At 37.9% G+C, this 18,450-nt stretch overlaps 1 protein-coding gene across 2 annotated transcripts in view; it reads right to left on the bottom strand.

The window, feature by feature from the left end:
• The window catches only part of LOC150092338 (eukaryotic peptide chain release factor subunit 1-like), a 166,482-nt gene extending 160,831 nt beyond the window's left edge, over nt 1–5,651 (bottom strand). For both annotated transcript variants that reach the window (XM_090415156.1, XM_090415155.1), the window contains exon 1: nt 2,769–5,651. The gene's annotated coding sequence lies outside the window, so the exon portion shown is untranslated. The remainder of the gene's footprint in view (nt 1–2,768) is intronic.
• Nucleotides 5,652–18,450: the final 12,799 nt, after the last annotated feature.

Raw genomic sequence — 18,450 nt, forward strand, 5'->3', positions numbered from 1 at the left:
AACTAAGTAAAGTGGATGACAATCAATATTAAACAGGAACTGTATGTGAAAAAGAAGCTATGGAAGAGATATAAGGAGACAGGTGAAGAGCAGATGCATGAAGAATATAAGGCACAGGCCAGGAGAGTGACTAGTATGGTAAGAAAGTCGAAACTGGAATATGAGAAGAGATTGGCCCAAAGATCCAAAGAAAATCCTAGGGAATTTTTTAGCTATGTGGCCAGTAGGAGGAGAAATGATTGTGGAAGAATGACATTGTGAGATAGAAATGAGAAGAGGAAGATGCATGTAGCAATATGGGAATGGAATTTCTAGAATTCTTGAGAGGACAAATGTCTTAGGCAACATGTAATAGAGGGAACAAGAGGTTCAAGAGTTTTGGATTTAGTCATAGCATCAGAAGAGTTGATAATAACTGAGATGATATCTCTCCAACCAGTTGGAGAGAGAGTGACCATGTGGTTTTGACTTGGAAGATGAATAGACATGCAGGAGTATCAAAGAGACGGGTACGTATGTGGAATTATAAGGCAGGTGATTATAATAGTCTAAGACGTCAACTTGGGGAAGTTTCATGGAGGGAAGAATTGGAAGGCCGGGATATCATTAATGCGTTGGAAATTATGAAAGAATATTTGTTAGCAGCAATGGTAAGTTGTATACCACGAGTGAACAAGAGGACACAATTTGGAGTAAAGTGGATGACAAACAATATTAAAAAGGAATTGCATGCGAAAAAGAGGCTATGGATATGAAGAATATAAGATACAGGCCAGGAGAGTGACTAGTATGGTAAGAAAGGAGAAATTGGAATATGAGAAGAGATTGGCCCAAAGATCCAAAGAAACTCCTAGGGAATTTTTTAGCTATCTGGTCAGTAGGAGGAGAAATTAGTGTGGAAGAATGACATTGTGGGATAGAAATGGGAATAGAGTGACTGATGCAGATGACATAGTGGAATTGTTCAATGAACACTTTATTGGTGTATTTCATCTAGGAGGAATAAATTTTAATACTAGAGGGATAGGGAAGGTTCAAAGTTTAGAGGTGCAAGAGGAGCGTGTGTTCCAAATACTGAGTACTCTGGATGTCAGTAAAGCTGTGGGACTGAATGGTATTTCACCACAAGTTTTGAGAGAATGTGCTAAAGAACTGACAGCTCCTTTGACCTGGCTTTTCAATGAAAGTCTGGCTGCAGGAAAGGTGCCCATGGAATGGAAGGAAGGTAAGATAGACTTCCAGTCTGCTACTGCCCTTATGCAATTGCATAAGGGAAGTAGCAGACTGGAAGTGTCTAATTATAGGCCAGTTTGTGTGTCATAAGTAGTTGTTAAGATCTTGGAGAAATTAGTTAGGGACCATATACAACATTGGGCAGATGAGGGTAATGTTATCTGTGAGAGTCAACATGGATTTGTGAAGGGGCGCTCTTGTTTTAGTAATATGCTAGCCTTTTATAATAAAGTTACAAGAGCGATAGACGAGGGAAAGGCATATACTGCCATTTTCTTGGATTTAGCGAAGGCATTTGACAGGGTGCCACATGATAAGCTGATATTTAAGTTGCAGCACATAGGTTTGGATGTCAGGTTGGTCAATTGGATTCAGGATTGGCTTTCCTATAGGTATCAGAGAGTTGTGTATGGTGGGGCAGTTTCAAGTAGGCAGAAGGTATGAAAGTGGGGTCCCATAGGGCTCAGTACCTGGACCTATATTGTTTAATCTTTATATCAATGACATTGTTAATGGATTTCAGGGTGATATTCAGTTATTTGCAGATGATGTGAAGCTGGGAAGAGTTATTAGTAATAGTGCAGATGTGGTAGCCTTGCAAGACAATTTGAATAAGATAGATGGATGGGAAAATAAATGGGGATGTCGGTTTAACGCAGCAAAATGTAAGATCTTGTGGCTTGGGACACATCAATGGGACGCTGCATACTCTATTGGAGGGGCTGTACCGGAGGAAGTAGGAGAGACGAGATCTGGGGTTGATGATTGATAGAAACCTGAAATTCAGGGGACATATTGCAAAGGTGGTAAAGGTAACACAGAGGATTGCTGCAATTCTGAGAAGGATGCTGACCTGCAGAGATAAGTTATCATTTCGTTGTATAAGACCCTGATCAGGCCACACTTGGACTATTGTTCTCAGATTTGGTTCCCAGGATTTGAAGGGGAAAAATTAACTGTGGAAAGGGTACAAAGGCAGATAACAAAGATGGTTTCACGATTGTACAATGTTAGTTATGAGGATCGGCTGAGGGAATGTGGACTGCAGAGTTTGGTGAATAGAAGATGGAGAGGTGATATGATTGAGACTTTTAAACTGTTGAAAGGTGGTTACAGTGTTGACACTGGGGGGTTCCTTCGCTTGGTTGAAGCGAGAAGGAGTGGTGACGAGGGGCCGTCCCTGGAAGTTACGAAAGGAAGCGGTGAGCAAGAGGGTGAGGAGTGGTTTCTTTCCATGGAGGGTGGTTGAACCGTGGAATACATTGCCTGATAGTGGTGAAAGCGAGAACAGTCAATGAGTCTAACGAGTGGTACGATAGACTTTGTGTTTCCTAGGAGGAACCTCCCGCGATGAGTCTTGATAGACTTTGTGTTTCCTAGGAAGGACCTCACGCAATATGAGTCTTTTGACTCCATGGAGGCCTGAATAATAATAATAATAATAATAATAATAATAATAATAATGATACTGGTTGAATCTGCTGCAGCTCTTATCAATTATCCCAACCTAAACAAATATGGTTCTATCCAATTACCTCTCATATGGGAAACCCTCTGCTCCAGACATTCAGCCCACAGCCAAGAATGCTCAGCCAAAGCCAATAGGGAATTAATTATAGGACTTCAGGCCATCCTCTATATATATATCTCTCCTGTTCCATCTTTGTTACTGAAGTGTGCCTGTGTTTGATGTCCATGTAATATATTAATCCCTGAAGATGCCAAAACTCTGGCAAAATATAAGAAATAAGAATTAAAATGTTTAACTATTATCTATTCTAAATTGTCAATTTTCTGAAATAACACAATGCACTTCATTAACCAGGTCAATTCTTTAGCACATCTCCTTAAAATACATGGCAAAATTTCTCCAGTTGCAGTGCTTAAGAGTACTTAATGTAAAATACATCCTCATAATTTCATTTCTAATCCTTAAACTCTCTCTCGCCAAAATAAAACACCATAATAAAGTGATCATTAAATAACACTGCTATGCTAGGAGTCACACAAAAAAATTAAAGTTCTACTCAAAGAGGGCTCTAGTTATGAATGCAGTTATGCCATTAAAACTAGTATGGAGGGGGAGGATGCGAAATAACAGACATTAAAATGTTCTGTCACTTATTGACAACCACACGGACTATTGTCTATAATTCACCGCTCAAACCATTACCCATAATTCCAACCTGAAACCAAATGTCCATAAATGATGCCCACATGCTATGCATTCCACTGACAAGATGAAATATATCTTCTAATAATAACTAAATAAAAAGTTACTTAAACAAAAACACGAGTAAGTGGTAATCAACGTCCAAGTATCCATACCAATTATGAGGTATTAATTTTACAAATGAACATACCCCTGCAAACCTTAACTTTTCTTTTTTACTGTTTCTATATTCGAAAACTGGTAATAAGTTGATTACTTGACTAATATAATTAGTTATAATTAATGCAGCAATATTGTACATTAAACATGTTTGAAATAAAAAGGGGAAAAAAGTTATAAAAAATGACACAACAAAGAAAGAGAAATGTACATTGCTCTGCACAACTCTGGAGGGCGAAGAACTGATCTGTTTTCATGTAAGTCGAATGTTTGTCCATGTTCCTGAGGTAGTGCAGCGTTTAACTCAGAATTACAATGTATAAATTCGAAGTTTTTATTTCGATCACACGACAAAGTATTTGATAAATAAAAAAATTGATGAAAGCGACTAGTATGGTACACTCATAGATACAAGACCCTTCGACACTTCTGCGCATGTCAAAAGAAGGAGAATATATTCCGATAATAGGGTAATCAATCCGTATTGTCGGATGAGTGTTTATTATTACACGTCGGAAAATTAACTTCTCTTTTATGATCATTGTAGTTTTTAAAGTGGTAGCTATTTTGCTTGTGTAACAGTTGGAAAATTTTACATATAAAGCAAGTAATTTCCATGTTGGTGACCAATTCGTACATCGCCTTATTTCTTTCTCCCCTTCAAGATGAATTGACGCTTCTTGGTAGTCTGCCAATGATAGCTCTCGTTTCTGTCGGAATTTTATATCATAAGCTTGAAAAAGTTGGAGAGCAAATAATGCCAACTTCAGCGCTTTGTTCATGATACTTTCGTGTTGAAACTGTAGCACAGTCAGCACAATGCGATACACTAGGGCAGTGACGCACCCAGAGAGGGGGTCAAGGGACCCTGTCCCCCCCCCCCAAAAAAAAAAGAAAAAGGAAAAAAAAAAAAAACACTAGAAAATTTTAAAAAAATCTTTTCCTAATTAAAATTAATTTTTTTTTTTTTATGCTGTGTCTTATATTTCTATACTACTTATGAATTAGCGGTCACATAAAGTGGGAATACTGTGGGAATAGCTGACGGGAATCCCGGCGGCTGTGAACGCAAGGAGAACTAATTAGTGCTCTTGCAGACGGAGCGCTACTTTGTTTACCCGAGTTGGGCCAGAGGAGATCACGGGTATGATGGCAATCACTGCAGATGCTTAGTCATAGGTCGTATGCAACGTAGTGTGCATTCTCAAATCGTCTACTCAACTCGACTCCCCCAATATTAAATCATGAGTGCTCCCCCCCCCCCGATTAAATCTTGAATGCTCGGCCCCCTCCAAGGTTAAATGGTGATTGTGCTACTGCCCTAGGGAAGCGTTTCTCAAAGCGTGGTAAGCGTACCCCCTATGGCCCCTTGAAAGGTCTTCAGGGGGTACGTGGCAATTTTCGGCTATGCCTCATTAACGCATGGAATCATTATTAAGAAAAAAAAAATCTTACAATGTATATATTTCTCAATAAATTATATATTATGTATGAATTCTCCTGCTCAAATTGTAATAACTGCTTCATTTGAATAGTTTACAAATTCGCAAGCGATCACTCATGAATCTTCGTTTAGCTTCGTATATGAACGTACGTATCGGGGCTGCAACAACGCGAAGAGCGTACGATAGCCACTGATAAAAAAAAAAAAAAAAAGTAATTATACAGGGTGTCCCAAAATTCACGCAAGAAGTAATTTTGATAGAAAACACAGGTTCTTAATTCAAAATGGTAATTTCTTATTGATTCATAAAGTATACAGTATAGGGTTATGCATGGAATAGCATATCGAGTAAATGGCCTCCACGGCTTTGCTGGCACATACGCACTCCTTTGTCGAAATTTTCCATGACCGTTTTGCATAAATGTGGCTGAATTTCGTTGATACAACTCAATTCCCTCCTTCAAGGCGTGGGCTTGTTAGCATAAACCTTAGACTTCAAAAAACCGCAAAGAAAAAAGTCCAACGGCGTTAAGTCACATGATCTGGGCGGCCAATTCTGATCACCAAAACGGGAAATTACACGACCAGGAAATGACTCATGCAGTAATTGAATCGTTTCTCGGGCTGCATGGCATGTGGCACCGTCTTGTTGAAACCACATGTCGTCCACATCCATATCTTGCAATTTAGGCACAAAAACTGGATTATCATGTCGCGATAGCGAGCACCATTAACTGTTATTGCCTTACCAACCACATTTTCGAAGAAGAATGGACCGATGATGCCTCCAGCCCAAAATCCGCACCAAAGAGTGACACGTTGTGGATGCATTTGTTTCTCAACAATCACTCGTGGATTTTCTGAACCCCAAATGCGACAATTTTGGCGATTAACGAAGCCATCAAGATGAAAATGAGCCTCATCGCTGAAGATGATTTTGTTCGAAAAATAAGCATCCACTTGTTGTTGTTCCATAATCTCTGTAGAGAGAATACGCTGTAGAGAGCTTCTCGAAATGCCCAATTCAAGACCACGGTGCCGAATTGATGTTCCTGGAATCTCAGCAACACTCTCACGAACTGCTTCGATGTTTTCTGTTGAACGACTTGTTGAAGGACGGCCAGAGTGTATAAGATCACTAATTGATCCAGTTTCCTTGAAATTTTTAATTAATCTTTTCACAGTTGAAGTTAAATCACTATTCCGACCATATTTTGTACGAAAATTGAGAACTGTAGCTGCCAAACCTTCATTATTTTTAGAATATTGCTCAACAATGAAAATGCGTTGTTCTTTCGTGTATCGCTCCATTTTTAATAACCTTGAACTGTCAGCTGTCACGCTGTCTTTTTTTTTCTCGTTGGCAACACTTTACCGCACAAATGGCGCTAAATTTAAATCTTGCGTGAATTTTGGGACACCCTTTATAAACTATCCATTACAGCAAACTAAGTTTGTGGTTCTTCCTATGAGTTTGCTATAGTGATAGTTGACTATATTCTGTTGTAGATTCCTTGAAATCTTATTGAATGTTCTCCTCTACTTCAGTTACAGTTCACTTAGTAAGGAAACATTTTAATTGCTATTTTTTTGTATTTTTCCACCTTTTCAGAAGTATTGATTTTTTACTTTAGTGTGTAGAAAAGCTTATGTGTTCATTGTACATGTTGACTAATTTTGATGGTAATATATCAGACCACAGAAAGATAAGTAAATAATTATTTATTGCCTTATTGCTGATATTTTGTTGGTATTATAACCAGCATCTTCAGAGCACAAAACACAGTTTGTCACAGTATGCGAGACTACAACAACATTGTGTAATAATGGGACTAGTTTGAAAAATTGTAGCAACAACGCAAAGACTAAAGTCTAATTAGGCGCCCTCCGTGTTAAAAAAAATAATTAATTAAAAAAAAACAGAGAGAAAGCAGGTACTAGTTATGTTTTAAGATGACTGTCTCCCAAATCTTAGGCAAATTTATACAGCCATATTTGTTAAGATTCGGAGTATGTTTCATGGCTTCTGTTGCTTCTAAGAATAATCTCTCTGACTTGTAAAAGCTTCTGTGCAGTACTTCTGTTTTCTTCCAGTTGATCCTGTGTGCAGGGGTATCCAAAGAAGCCTGGTCTACTAGGCCTGACTTGTCATAGCACGGGGTGTATCTTTTATGTTCGCAAATGTGGATGTCCAGTTCTTCCTGTTTGATGTAGTAAGCTTGATCACATGAGCAGGGTACTTTGTAGACTCCTGGATGTGATAAAGGAGAGATGCTGTCCTTGGGTGAACAGATGAGAGTTGCTAATTTGACACACCGTCTGAATACAATCTGTAGTTGATGTTTATTGAGATCTAGATATCTTTTTCGATATACCTTTAATGTATTGGATAGTGACTATTTTGTTGTAGTTCTCCGTGGTGGATAGTGAGAGGGGTTTCTTGGGAGCATTTAGTATTTTGTCTATCTTGTGGCGATTATAGCCATTGGCTAAGGTGTGGCGTAAATGAGCCAGTTCAGCAGCAAATGAATCCCTATATCCCTGATGTATTTCTACTTTTTTTATGGCTTTAATTCATCTGTTAACATGAGCAACCCTCCCCCCCCCCATTGTGTTCTTTCTGTGTTCTATGAAAACACTATACCTTGCACTCTATTCCTGTGACCATATCTCCCTCGGTCGACCACGTTTCGCTATTGCCTATAGCTTTTGGTCAAGCTGTGTTAACAAATGCCAGAAACTCCATAACCTTATTTCGAATACTTCTGACATTATTATACATAAACTGAAAATACCCGTTTCTGTTTTGCGGAATGTAAAATGGGTTTCCAGTGGAGGGAACCTCCATATCCGAATAAAGACGGCTAACTGGTCTTCAGTCTAAAAGCCTTTATTTATTTATATGGAAAGACTAGAGTCTCTGTAGCTCAGTAGAAGTAGCATTTGCACTTTACAGCACTAGACCGCGTGAAGAATGGCAAGGCTTCGATTGTGATCACCAGCTAGGGTAATTTTACTAACCTTTTCTGAGACTGGTTCCCAGGTTAGTCGATCTAGTGGGTTTCTCCCAGAAAATCGAGTTCTTCTTTGTAAACTGAAGAAAATAAGTCGCAGAACCCACACTATTTCAGACTTGAAAAATAATATTGCGTTAGAGTTAGGGACCACGCAATGGCACCACTTGTCAGCCGTCTATTCACCGGATGCTATTATAATTAGTGATAATTTTGGGCCAGTTATCTCCGATTGGCTACCAGTGGGGATTGAACCGTCCTCTCATCTCCAAAAAAAAGTAAGATAGGCTTAAATGGCCTCGTTTACTCCCTGTAGGTAATAAAAAGATGTTAGCTGTTTATTGTTATTATTTTTTTTTAATTTTATGGAAAGATTCAAATCCTCTTAGCATGCGAAGATAACCAGTTAGTTGCATATGGAGGTAATTTTTTCTTTCTCCTCAGAAACTTGGATTTTTCGTTCGGCACAACAGACACAATTTTCCGAATGAAAAACCCAAAATATGCCTGTTGATTGATGGGTTCCAGAAAACACCCAAACCTATGCAATTAAACCAAAAAAAAAAAAAAAAAATACAATTGCAAGTTCGATTAGTGGTTGCACATGAATTAGATTAGAGATGAATGATGGGATTCCGTCCACATGCCATGTAATACTATTAATAATTACTAAAGCAGAAAATTACACCACTTGATGAAGTAATTATTAATGTGAATCGCACCAATGAATGGTTGTCAACTTTATTTCTCTACTTTCGTACTGTATTATGCTATATAACATTACAGGCCCAGATCAGAGCTACATACCAACGATATCCTGTTGTATCATTATTATTTATACAGGTACTCTATGGAGTCAAAAGACTGATTGCCAGAACGTACTTATGCACAGGCACACGAGGCTCTAGCCAGGCCCGAAAAATTAGGGCCGATTTAAGGGCCCCAGCGCACTCTAGCGCCTCGGGTAATGTATAACTACGCCCATGCACATCGCGAGAGACCACACTATCCATTAACCCAATATCTATCACATACAGCCTCTCCTTAAACTAATTCGCTGTTGGGGGTGCTCACAAACACCTCTGGCAATCCATTTCTCTCATCCATCACTCAAGTAAAGAATCTAGTCTGCACATCCTTACTAACCACACGTCCTCAAAAACTTTCAAGTGTGATCCCATTTTTCACCCTATCCCTATGTACTGAAAAATGTTTGTGTCAATCTTATTCAACTCTGTTAGTAAGTTATGTTTCTATCATATCACCTGTCTTCCGCCTGTTAGTTAAACTCCGCAACCCACAAACCTTCAATCTATTCTCCTAGGAAACATTCCACAGACCTATTACGAGCGTTGTCACTCGTCTTTTAACTTTAAATCCTGTACACAACCTCCTGGTCATCTAGAAATGCAGGTGACCAAATCTGTGCACAGTGATCAATATGCGGCCGTATCATAGCCTTATGAAGAGATAATATCCTCCCTATCTTTACTTGCCAATGTGTTCTTCAACATCCAAATAATCCTCTGAGCTATTTTGTCAACTCTTGAAATATGTCCTCTGAATTTCCAATCACTATCCACTATCATCCTCAGATTCTTAGCTTCAGTTTCCTCTAATCTAGTACAATCAGTATGATAGGAAATATTTGCCATTGTTCTTTGTTGATAGTGCCAATTTATTTAAGTCAGCCTGCGCGACATCTGTATCTATTGTCCTGCCTTATTTTCTATCATCGGCCAACAACTGAATATCCCATCTCATATCTTCTGCTATATCATTAATTACCAATTAAAGAGTAGTGATCCTAGTTCATAGCCCTTGAGCACTCCACTAGTCACCCTCATTCGTCTTGATTCCACACCACCTTCTGATCTATCAACCACCCACCTTTCCCCCATCCATACCATCAACCTCATATCCATTCCCATTTGCTCCAACTTATGTGATAATTTTCCATGTGGTGTATTCTGTCAAATAGCTTTGTAAAGTCCAGCAATATAATGGTGTAGCCATTTCCTTTATCCAATTCTGCTGTGACCTTATTATAAAATGTGAATATTCCCATTATATTCCTATCCACGCACTCCTGAATGAATTTTACCTTTAACCAAATTTTCCGAGATTTAACCACAATTCCAGAAATACAAATTGGTCTGTAATTTGCTAATGTCTTGGAGCCACTTTTGTGTAAGACGATCTTACCCTCATTCCACTTCCTTGGAACTTTGCCAGAGATGAAAGCCAGATTAAACAACTTCGTCAGAGGCACTGCCAGTTCACTTGCACATTCTCGTAGCATACAAGATGCCATACTTTCCAGGTCCACTGCTGTATTCACACTGATATTTTTCAACACACTTTAAGTACCTTTATATCACAACTAATCCATTTAAACCCCTCCAGTTTATGTTCCTAATCCTGGGTATGTAGTATAATTCTGCCTCCTTCAAACAGTATCTGACCACTTTCCATGCACTACTGGCATTCTTTTCTTGTAGCTGCTTATACCATGGCGCTTCTCCAAGTTGTATCTTAAGTTTGTCATAATCACCAGCTTTGTAGTTCCATATAAGCCTTTTCTTGACTGAAAATTCCACATGTCCAGCAACCTCCAGGAAAATACTACATGGTCACTTTCTCTGATTGGAGGTAAAGTTGCTGTATAATTTATGTAATAAGTGTAATAAATTTCATTTCCATTTTGCCATGCCCTTCCCTCCTTCCAATCTAGCGATCCCCATAGTTGAAGTCTCCCATGATAATTGCTTGGCCCCTGCACTCTGTGTTAAACAGCCAATGCATGTCATCCACATCTTGTTCTGGACCCCTAAGTCTATAGCAGCAACCAATATATATTGTCCTATTGACCTCAATCTCACATTAGATTGAGGTCAATAGGACAATATTGACCTCAATTAGATTAGACACATTAGACAGCTTCAAACGAACCATTTCCACCAGATCTATAATCTTCCTTAACTTCTATTTTTGTTGGTTGATATTCTTCAGCTATCATTAATACCCTCCTCCTGAACTATTTCCTCTGTCTTCTCTGAACAACCAATATTCTTTACATTCTATCCCTGTAACTACATCATTCTCGAACAACCAAGTCTCACATGCCAATAATGTTTGGCCAAGGCGAGCTGACCAATGCCAAAAACTCCTCTATTTCTGATACGTCCGGTATTCGTGCACATGCATTTCAACATCCCCTTTGGCCTACCCTCATATAATGTTATTACCTACCCATTCAGATTCCTCGATTCCTCACAATCACTTCTCCACTCCTACTCATCTGTCCCAGAAGTGGCTATTTCCTCATAGTCATTCCTGCACTCACACTCAATTGTCACAGAAGTAACTAGACATGTTTAATTGCTTTCCCTAATTTCTATATTAGGGGAATATAGATTTTTGTAGTTTTTCTGGTTTTACACTTCTAAACTCCCAGTGAACAACACTTTCTCCAAGATCCTATCTCCAAAACCATTCAAGTGCAGTCCAACAGGCATATACAGATCCTTATGTCCATCGGAGCCTCCGCAGCTCTGGTATAGACAAAGCCCTCTGGTTGGAAAGACCTGGGTTCGATTCCCGTATATGACGCGAGGAACTTTCAGCTGGTCTCTTTCGATGAAAGGTGAGTTTGCCGTCTCATACGGAGGTGGGGGTTTTTCGTCCCCCAGAACAGGCAAACCGGCCTCGTGAACACACACAGATTACAGTCAGGAATACCTAAGACCCAGTCATAGGCCTGATTCGTCAGCTACGCCGGTCCCAGCCCGGATAAAATTAGGGGAGATTGAGATGGTGCTGTACTTTCCTGTAAAAAGAGCCTCACGGCCGTTCTATAATCATACGCTAAATAAATAAATGTCCATTGTCAATCATGGCCGTTCTTAATTCTATCCTATCAACTGAGGCAGCAGTCTCACAATCTTAACTTTCTTGTGCTTCAATGCTGCTTCTTCCAATAAATCTTTCATATCCTCTCTCATTGCATATTTCTCATCTTTGAAATCATTTGTGCTTGCCCAAACAACTCGTTCACTTCTTTCTTTTGCAAAAGGATGTCTTCACTGACATCCTTTATCTTCGTACCTGGAAAAAATGCTTCCATCACTTTCTCAATAAGTATACCTCATCTTTGAAACCCCTATACAATATTTTCTCCTTTCTTCCAGTTTCTCTCATTTTTATGCTTTTCCCATTCACTCTTTGTTTCTTTCTCCCTCCTGCTATACCACACGCAAACGTTTCTCCAGTCGCTCAAGTTTATTTCCTGTGAAGGTGTCCGCGTATGCGTGCAATTTCTTTTGCAATGGCATCTCATCATCCCCATTATTACTTTCGTCCATTTCCTTCAAAATCCCATTCGTATTTCCTCCTGCTAATATTTACTTTAACACGTTCATTGCCAATCACGCGATATCGCGCGATGCGAGTTCTCACCAAACGGCCGATCACGCGTTATCGTGTTGACGTCGCTAACTAAATAAAAAAAAAATAAAAAATTTGGCCACCACACGAAATTCCAATTTTCAGCTTGGCAATGAAAGTGTTAAAAAAAAAAGCTCAGAAGACGGTTAAATCCCGGCAATATCTGTGCTGTCCAACTCCCGACAGCTGGAGAATCGAGAAGTCAGTCTCTAGTAAGTTCGCCATGCCACAAGTATGTGCAAAGCGCAAAGAAAGACGATATCTTGAAATCAGCTTCAGAGAGACATTAGTACATTAGGTATTGTATCGTCAATGTGACTTATCACTTGATAGAAACACAGCTACACTGAGCCGCATTTTTTTTTTTTTTAAAAAGGAGACCCTAAGATAATAACTATAGGGGTACCTTTCTCTTGGATAATTGTTAAAAAATATTGTCTACGCTGCTCTGAATATGTATGTAATTTTGCTATGATAATTCTCTATTTTTCTCAAAATTCGATATTAATTTCAATAATAATTAAGGAAATTGGGTGCTCACACCTCTATATATAAAATACGAAAAAACCTATGTCATAATATGAAGGTGTTTTAAAATCTAAAAAGACAAACAAACAGATCGCATCTTATTCGGGTTTGTTTTGGGCTCAAAATTATACCAGCTAAAAAGAACATGGTCTCTTAAATGCGTCTGGATCTCTCTTAACAGAAATAGTTTCTTTATTTCTTCGGCAGAAACAGTTAATTTCCTGGAAACTGCCTTCTCTTAACAAAAAGTTCAGACTTCACAATAAAATCTTCAAAATCGAACACTTCCTAGCACTTCCCGTTTAATGCCTTCTAGAAAGATCATGGTAAAACATTCTTTCTTAGACTTATCGTTAGAGTCTAATCGCTGAATGGAAGAACTTTTTCTAAGCCTTTCTTCGACCTGTTTTCCCGAGTTAGTCGATCCCTGGCATGGGCAAGTGGGTTTTCTCTCCCGGAAACTCGAATTTTTCATCCCGTAAACTCAAGAAATCGACCGTAGAACCCACATTATTTCAGACAGTAACATATCCTGTTATGGTTAGGTACCAAGAGATGGCAGCACTTGTTTCCCGGTCTCATCATGAGCGGCCGCCTATAATTAGTGACAGACATGGACCAGCTATCTCTGATTGGCTACCGGTGGAGACTGAACTGCCCACTCAGTCTCCAAAAGCTAGATAGGGTTTAAAGACCTCGCCTACTTCCAATAAAGTAATAAAAGGCGTTAGCTTATTATTATTTCTTTTTACTTTTACTTTGAAGATTCTGAATCTTTCTCCTCTTTGTGTACAAAGTATTCCCAAGGAAAAATTATTGAACACTTAAACATCAACTTGCTGTACCGCCCGAAACAGCCTTTAAAACAAAAGAACAAAAAATCAGCTAAGGGCTTTTATTCCCGTATAACGAACAGGCGAGACCGTTTTGTTAGCCTTATTTAACTTGTGGAAACTGAGTGGGAAGTTCAATCTCCACTGGTAGCCAATCAGAGATAGCGGGCCCAAGGCTATAATTAATTTAAGCAGCCCACAGTGAAGAGACGGCTCAACTAGTGCCGCCATCTCGTGGTCCCTAATCCTAACACAGTCGATTTTCTCGAGTTTACAGGACAAAAAACCCGCTTGTCCGTGCTACAGATCGACTAACTCGGGAACCGGTCGAAAAAAGGTTTACATAAAGTTCCTCCAGTCAACGACTAGACTTGAACTATGAAAGTTTTTCTGTTCAGCTATCTGAAAGGTAGCCTTGGTTAATTTGATGCAATGAGAATTTCTAAGGACTCCCATTCCTCTGTCTTTTTCAAACGGATAGGGTTTCTCATGACATCTTGGAGGTATCTATTGAACTTTGGATATTTTCACTGCGTTTTGTCATACATGTCACACCTGCATGTCCAAATAGTAAACATAGTTATAATAATTGATTGTTTGTACTCTGCTTAACTTTTTCTAGTTCAGCCAAAATATTGATTTTCATTTATTATTTGATTCTGTGGCATCTATTGTTTCAGAAGACTCCAGATTTTTTCTGCTTTTTTACAATAAATCATACGTAGTAAAATTTCTGACTGTTTACAGAATGGACAGGTTGCAAGACCATCCAATGGTATTCCTTTTGCCACAACTCACATTTTGGTTAGCAAAAATGCATGATGAACTTGAAAAAAAAAACGTTTTATAGAACGGACTTATTGGAAGATGAAATAATTGTTTAAAACTGAGCTTAGTTTGTACTTTTTGAGCTTATGCAACTCTTTCCATTTATCTACATGTGTCTCGACTTCCAATTTTTATTCCTAATACTAGCAAGTAGTTTTTTCTCAACATTCTCGCCGGTATTTTAGATTCCTTTTTCCAGTCGCCGATCATCAAACAGCAAGTCTTCTCCATGTTCACCCTAAGAGCTGAGGCCTATGCAAAGAAATCCAACATTCTCATTGTTTCCTCCATGGATATTTCATTTTCTAGAGTGAGTGTTATGTCATTAGCATAAGCTAGCAATTTTGTTTTGCTTTCTCCATGAATATTTGTTCCTTGAATTTCTTTATTTGTGTTTATTGCTCTAATTAGTGGTTCAATTGCTAATATAGAGGGTTATCTTGTCGTATGGAACAATTGATTTGGATACGTGCAGAAAGTTTTTTATATACGATTATATGGCTTTCTGCATTTTCATAATATCTTTTTAACCATTTTTTTAAGTTAAGGGATATTACACCCCATATTGTTCCATAGCCGAATAAGAAACTCAAAGAGTTTCATGCCGAATATAGAAACTATACAAAGTTCGGCGAGTCCAAGCGTAAGCAAATACCTGGATAGAGTGACACCTGACCCATTTGGTAGTGCTACACTGAGGCAACTCATAGTAAGGGTGGAGCAAGCTCCGATCACTATTCTTGGTATTTACCCATAATGTGAACTTAGCTCCTAGGAGCTGTATTACTGTTTTACATTGTGAGTGAGAGGTCACTACCCAGACCAGTTTCAACCTTTATTGAGGTCTCATCAGTGAGTAGGTAGACCTAGAAATACCAAGTTTGTAGCAAACAGAACTTACATATATCCTACTATGAGAATTGCCAAGAAGGTGTCCTAATAAATTATTAATTATATGAAGAGCCAAAGGCTTCAATTTATTAGGACACCTTCTTGGCAATTCTCAAAGTAGGGTATGTAAGTTCTGTTTGCTACAAACTTGGTATTACTAGGTCTATCTACTCACTAACAAGACTTCAATAAAGGTTGAAACCGGTCTGGGTAGTGACCTTCTCTAATAATGTAGAACAATAATACAGCTCCTAGGGGCTGGGTTTCACATTATGGGTAAATACCAAGAATAGTGATCGGAGCTTGCTCCACCCTTACTATGAGTTGCCTCAGTGTAGCACTACCAAATGGGTCAGGTGTTGCACTATCCAAGTATTTGCTTACGCTTAGACTCGCCGAACTTTGTATAGTTTCTATATTCGGCATGAAACTCTTTGAGTTTCTTATTCAGCTATAAAACAATATGGGATGTAATATCCGTTAACTTAAATAAGTTCATGTCGCCGAATTGAAGCCTTTGGCTCTTCATATAATTAATATTTTTAACCAATTCTTGAAGTTTGCTCCAAATCCTGTTTCTTTTGTTACTTCAAAAATGCATTTATGGCTCACTGTGTCAAAAGCTCTTTCGATGTCTAGACTTGGTAATATGCATGGTCTGTTGGTCAATTGATAGTATTCGTATATACATCTAAGATGTGTTATGTTATCTATTATATTTCTTCCTTTTACTGCGCATGCTTGATTAAGCGATACAAATTTCTGTAGAAATCTCTGTATTTTGTTTGTGATAATTTTTGAAATTATTTATAATTTGTATTTAACAATGTTATACCTCTCTATTTATTTAAGCATTTATCCTTCTTTCGTTACTGTCTCGTTCGAATAGCCAGGGAGTGGATGTTTTGCCTTCATCATTTTCTAGAACTTTTAAACGCACACGTAGCCATGCACCTTCTATTTCCATATATTGTAGTCCTATTTTATTTTTCAATCGATTTATTTCTGATTTAGTTGTATGTTTGTTCTGTCGGAGTAACGTTATCTGGCCTGTTATCTAGTACAGGCTAGATAACGTTTTAAGATCTTCCTGTTCTCTCTTTTGCTGGTTCTTTATTCTACTTCCTATGCGGTAGCTGCCTTTTTGATATTTAATTTAAATGTTTCCCAAGCACTGACTGCATTTTCATGTTTTTCGGCATCTGCTATTATATTTTCTACTTCCGTGTTAAATTCACTTTCCTCTGTCAGCTTTTCATTGAATTTTCACAATGGAAAGTTCCGATTAATAAATGTGTTTGGTTTTTCTTTTTGGGAATACTGAATACGACTGGAGTATTCAAATCTTTACAGTTATTCCTCGATGGATTGGAAGGTAAATTCTGTCTATTCTAGATGCATTACCTGGAAGAAGTAGGTGAATTCTTTTTCATCGGATATAAAAACCTGAACCCCATCAGTAAGTCCACAGTCTTGAAAGATGTTAGTGTATTCCTTTTGTGGTACTTCAGTTTTTTCTCTTGGTCTTTTAGCTTATTTTCTATAAAGATCATGTTCCCTGCTACTATGGCAATGTTTTTTTTTTTTTTTTTGTAATAGATGATTCGTTTCCAAAATATGTTTTTCTGCAGGTTTTGTTGGTCCATATACATTAATAAGTTATCAGTACATTACTATTACTTGCAAATTCGTGGATTAAGATAAAACTGGCAGTTATTCTTTTTTTTCAAAAATTTTTGTGGGTTCTGTAGAGCAAATTTTTGTTTCTTGTAGCATTATAATTTCTTGCTAATTTGACATTTGGAGTGCGTTTTATTTTCATCCCCTGTTTTGGGTTACAAAGGCCACTCGCTAGCACTAGTAATATACACTTATTCCTCTTTGCATTTTAATGTTACCAGTAGTTTCAGGAACACCTTTTGTCTCCTCATTTTTCTCAATTTGAATTATTTCAATTTCCTGTTCCTGTTCCAGATTGTGTTTCCAGTGTATTTATACTTTTTCTGTTTAATATAATATTTTAAATATAAATTTAAAAAATTTATATCAAAATTTTAAAATAATATTTTTAACATATATTTCTGTTTTTCTAATTTTTTCAATCTCTTATTCAGATTCTGTTTCCAAGTATTTTTTTCAATACTTTCTTCATTTTTCGTGGTTGTTTCAGGTTCTTTTGTGGCATCATCTTCCGGTGTACCTGGACACTTTTTATCATCTTCTGCTTCAATTTTCTCTCCAGTTTTTTGAGTAATTTCTGTCAGAGGATGAAAATTTGTCTGAATGCCTTCCTGTGACATAACTTTCTTATTCTGAATCATTTCTTCTTGCGTTTGTGACTTTATGGCTGTTTCCTTATCTTGAACATCATCTTCCAGTTCTATGTCATTCATTTCCTGATCATCTACTTTCCTCTTTAAAACAGAGGCATATGCATTTCCGGTACAATGTCCGATGTTCTGCCATATGTCTGATGCGATGGCAAATCTTGCATTTTGTTCCACATTGCCTTCTCAGATGACCTATTTTCTTACACCTAAAGCATGAGGGTGGGCTTCCTGGAATCACCACAATTCCGATTATCTTCTTTACACATAACATACGGAATTCCTCAATTTTTACTCCTTCGTTTAATTCTAGAACAACTTTCTTTTTATTGCTGAGAATATGTCATCCTTTTTAATCATAGCGATATTGTCTATAAACTCTATTTTATCATATTTTTCAAAATGTAATGCAACAAATTTGTTTGGCACGTGCGGTGGCATCCACTGCACGATAATTTCTACTTTCCTGGGAGAGTTTATTTAATAATTTCGCATTCCGTTCCTCATTTTAATGTTATCCATATTCGTGAACTTTTCCTTACAGCCAATTGTTTGAAGGATAGAAGAAAGACAT

Source organism: Typopeltis vanoorti, chromosome 26 (genome assembly GCF_054136105.1).
Source record: "Typopeltis vanoorti isolate ZY-2024b chromosome 26, IOZ_Tvanoo_1.0, whole genome shotgun sequence".
Lineage (NCBI taxonomy): Eukaryota > Metazoa > Arthropoda > Arachnida > Uropygi > Thelyphonidae > Typopeltis > Typopeltis vanoorti.